A 5000-nucleotide genomic window follows, 5' to 3' on the forward strand; every position below is an offset into this window, starting at 1 on the left:
CCTCGCTCGTTCGTCTACCTCTCTCTCTCTCTCTCTTTCTCTCTCTCTTTCTCTCTCTCTCTCTCTCTTGCGCACGCGCTCTTATGTACTCGCCTCACGCACGCTTCCTCACGTATATAAAGGTGCACGCGCCTACGTATATATGTATGTATGTTTGTATGCGTGTATATGTACGTACGTACGGTCGGTCGGTCCTCTTTCTTTCTTTCTCTGTATCAGACAGTCTCTGCTTCTCGCCTCCGCCTCTCCGCAAAATAACTTTGGAGAAGCGTATCTGGACAGTGGCGTATGCACGTGCCTCGTTCCCTTATGGAATATCTCGATTTTTATATATATATATATATATATATGTATATGTATACATATATACATGTATGTATGTATATATGTACGTATGTACATACGTATAATTAATTAATGAAGTCACATTTCTCCTTTCAATTTTTTTCGATCGAACTTCATTGATACATCAGATTCAGAAATTCTCTAATGAATATAATCATTGTTCACCATTCGTATCGATATACACATTTATTCGTATGTAATTATCAATCAATCGTATAAATTTAATATACAAAACGAAAAGGCTTTATCTTACTTTCTTAAATCAACAAAACAATATTTAATATTCTTCGTATCGATCCGTCGAATTTTTATAATTAAATATTCATAAAAATACATAGACACGCGTCTACGCCATTGGCATCGGCACATCGCTCCCACACTTTTGTCAGTCCATCAAGTCGATCGACGCCCAAGTCTCTTTTCCATATCCATCTTTCGAACATCCTCTCTCTTTTACACTCACTTACTCACTCATACACACACACACACACACACACACACACACACACATACCTATCTATCTATCTATCCTACTAGTACCTACCTACCTACCTACCTACCTAGAAGCGATAGACCGACTTGACGTAGCGTTGGTGCGCGCGAAAGCCACTCTTTTTTGCACTTTTTCCCGAACGGTATACGTTTAAAATCAATGTCCAATGCACATACGGCTTCCTTCGCTTTGGAACGAGAGAGAGTGAGTGAGAGAGAGAGAGAGAGAGAGAGTAAGAGAGAGAGAAAGCTTCGGGGGTTGGATATTCGCTTAGGAAGGGATCCCAAAGTACACATACGAGCTTGTACGAACGCCTCTGTGTAAGTTCTTTGAACGATATTTGGACGTGGATATATACAGGGTGACCCGTAACGACGCATAGACCGACGCCTTTAAACCCGACGCTCTTCTCGTCTCGACTAGAACATTATTATTTTTCTTTTCCTATGTTTTTTTTTGGTCTCTTTTTCCTTCCTTCTTTCTTTCTATTTTTAATTGCGATCAGCTAAACGAGAGAAATATGACTCGGCCATGGACTACTTAAAGAGAACCTTTTAAAGGGTGTGACTATTTGTACTATCATTTAGACATTCATTCATCTAATTTCCATTCCAATCGATCATCGCGAAAAATTATTTTCATTCGTCATAAATTTGTACTTCTCGTGTATGTATAAGGAAAAGAGTATGAAAATATCTGCTTAATCATTCTAATTGTAATAACAGTTATTATTATAAACTTGTTAATATTGGTATATACGTATATATATATATATATATATAAAGGACCGCGTAATAACTTTTGAACAATGTTGCAAATTATGTTCACTCGATACCACCTAGTATATATATATCTAACCCTGTACTGTTTAGTATGCGCGTTATATCGGATGTTGCCTGAAATATAACAATGTGGTCGAACGCCGCGACGGAAATGATCCTTGCATTTTGAAGCACGTAACGGTATTGCTCCCGTAACTTTGAAAGTTCCCGCCGACGAGATGCGACTCTCTGTTCGCTTACCAGCGATCATAGTTTTCCTATACCAAACGATCTCGATACGATCGCTCTCTGAATTATTATAATGATAACGTGTGCGCGAACTTTCCCGTATTATTATTAATATTTCCGTATAATTTATTATTATTATTATTATTATTATTATTAAAATTTCTAATCAATTACATAAGCCGATTATATCTTTTGAATTTGAACATTTTCGTACGATAACGCATATTTTTATTTGGATCATTGGTAAATACTTTTATCGAATACATCAAAGTACAAACACAGATACAGAGAGTGATACAATACATATACAAACATATCTACCTACGCACAGTACTTTTACTTTATCAAGAAATAGATCGTCGTATACATACATACATACATACATACATACATACATACATACATACATACATACATAAGATTCATATATGTATATATGAGTACGTATATGATTCGCAGATGCATTTTTAATGAACGGCACGCTTTTTCTCTTCTTGTTTCAGAATCGTCCTAAAAACGTGAACAAAGGAGTGAATCTCGTCGTTCAGAAGAAGGTAAAAAGCAAAAGAGAAAAGAACAGAAAGGAGAGAGAGAGAGAAACAGAGAAAAAGTAAAAAAAGGCTGACTAAAAAGAAATGACTCGCGGCTTTCTACGAGATGGAAAGACGGAAGGAATCGAGAACGACGATAACACTTTGACGGCTTCGAGGCGTTATCCAGTTGCTACGACGGCTCTTGCGTAAGTCCCATTTTAATTCCATCAGTACTTGCTACCACTCCCACTCTTCTTTGGTATACTCTCTCTCTCTCTCTCTCTCTCTTTCTATCTCTTTCTCAGTTTCTCATACTCTACTTTCTTCGAGCCTACATATATAGAGGAGCATGTCGCGTAAGACCGCAAACAAGCGAGTAAGATCTAACACACGTACCTGCACGCGTCTTTTCTTTCCATACTACTTGTTTTATAGGTATTTATATTTGCGCATATATATATATATATATATATATATATATATATATATGCGGGAGCATTGTGACCGACTGCGAAGAGGCTTGCTTTAAGTTCGCAGCCTCTCGAGACGCTAGCTCTAGCACGCTGCAAGAGCACCACCACCACCACCACCATCACCACCACTACCTTCTTTCTCTTTCGCTCTTTCTTTCTCTCATCCTTCGAGATCCTTTGTCGTTTCTTTCCCTTAGAAAGATATCCCATAAAAATGGTAAAGAAAGCTGACCTGATTCGCCTCAAACTCTCTCTCTCTCTCTTTCTTTCTCCTTCTTTCTCTCTTGTATGTATAAAAATTTACTCCTAACGAGCGGTGAGAACTTTTGTGCCTTTCATAGAGACCGTTCGAGGAGAAGAAGGAAGGAAGAAAAGGGTGGTGACGCTAGTGGTGGTTGTGATGGTACTAGTGTTGGTATTGGTCTTGGTCTTATTGGAGGTGCTGGTAGTGGGAGGGTGGTCGTACTTCGATGGAAAAGTTCGAGGGAAGATATTCATTCGATTTCGACGATAAAACGCTCGGGCATTTAATTCACGCTGCGAAACCTTTCAAATGGTATATTCAACGGTATCAGGCACACAACGTACCTATATAAGCGATATAGCTAGGAGAGAAGAGAGGGGTGGGGTGAGTCGCGAGAAAGAGAACGAGGAAAGAGAAAGGGGGTGGGCCGGGTGGTGCCACTGGCAGGGCAGAAGTAAAGCGAGCCATTAAATCGTCGCGTTGATCGATGCGAGTTCATTACGGCCGATTAAGTCTACGCGCGACTATTATTCGTTTATTCGTTTGGTAATCAACATTTATTTGAGAAAATAGAACTATTCGATATACGATGGCCGCGTTAGGCATAATCTTTCTTTTTGTTTTTTTTTTTTTGTTTTTTGCTTTTTTCTCTATTTCCAGTAAATCCATCAAAATCGAATTGAATTTAAACGTACGTTTTTTTCTAACTCTTCACGCTTTGATATATCGATATTTATACGATATTATTGGACTATTATTGGATACGATTAGTAACTAAGGTGGAAATGTTTAACTTTGAAAGTAAAAAAAGAGATATCTAGGGACTTTCGAGCTAGTCCGTAAAAAAAATGTATATATATAAATATATAGAATATTTATTAATCATGACATTATCCCATCGTATAAGTTAATCGCGATGATTTCTTAAATTAAAAAAAAAAAAAAAATTATACATGTATAAAGATACTTCTGGATCCTCTGGAATCATGGCGTATTATTTAACCGTTTAAAAAATAAAAGAAAGAAAAAAGGGAACAAAGATAAGGAGAAAAAAATGAGCCATGAGATTTCAGGATAATAAAATCCGAAAGACGACGAATAGAGAGAGGAGGAGATCCCTCTTAGGAGAGATTATTTCGAGTATAGTCCTTTTCCTTGAAGCGTAAGGAGTTTTCATCTCGAGACGGATTCCCGATCGAGATTCTCAGGTGTCCGAAGGCGTCGAAAATCATCCCCTCATGGCCGTGTCAACGTCGCGCGAATTTTCAACAAAACTTTTCGATCGCCAGAGGGTTCAGAAGCACTCTGTGCTTCTTTCTTCCTTTCTTTCTTTCTTTCGTTCGTTCGTTCGTTCGTTCGTTCGGTCGTTCTTTCCTTTTTTAACGCTTGCCCTTCTTCTCCTTCCCTTTAACCCACCCACCCTTTCTCCACCGACCCTTATCCGTCACGTGTCCCTTTCTCGAACGTCCCGTTTCGGGTTTCAGCTACGCTTAACGTTTGACCCCCTCGAGCATATTCGCGTTACCCTCTCCCTATTTCTCTCTTTCGATATATACCGTACGAGTATGTATCTTAGCGTCAAAAAAAAATAAATAAATAAATAAATAAAAAAATATAAACTAGGAATATGATGATAACTATATAAGAAAACTAGTTACGGAGACGAATGACCTCAGAAATTTTTAATATTCTCACAGTATATCTTCTCTGGCACATTATCGTCATTATCGTGATAATGCACAATGATGATGAAGATGATCGTCATTATTATTATTATTATTATTATTATTGTTATTATTATTATTATTATTAATTATCATCATCGTCGTCGTCGTCGTCATCTTCATCATCATTGTCCTCGTCCTATTCCTTCAATAGCAACAGAAGCATCAGCAGCAGCAG

At 37.9% G+C, this 5000-nt stretch overlaps 1 long non-coding RNA gene across 1 annotated transcript in view; it reads left to right on the forward strand.

The window, feature by feature from the left end:
* The window catches only part of LOC122627369, a 69980-nt gene that overhangs the window by 18606 nt on the left and 46374 nt on the right, over positions 1-5000 (forward strand). The window contains exon 2 of the long non-coding RNA XR_006326843.1: positions 2352-2587. This is a non-coding gene — a long non-coding RNA (uncharacterized LOC122627369). The remainder of the gene's footprint in view (positions 1-2351; positions 2588-5000) is intronic.

Source organism: Vespula pensylvanica, chromosome 2 (genome assembly GCF_014466175.1).
Source record: "Vespula pensylvanica isolate Volc-1 chromosome 2, ASM1446617v1, whole genome shotgun sequence".
NCBI lineage: Eukaryota > Metazoa > Arthropoda > Insecta > Hymenoptera > Vespidae > Vespula > Vespula pensylvanica.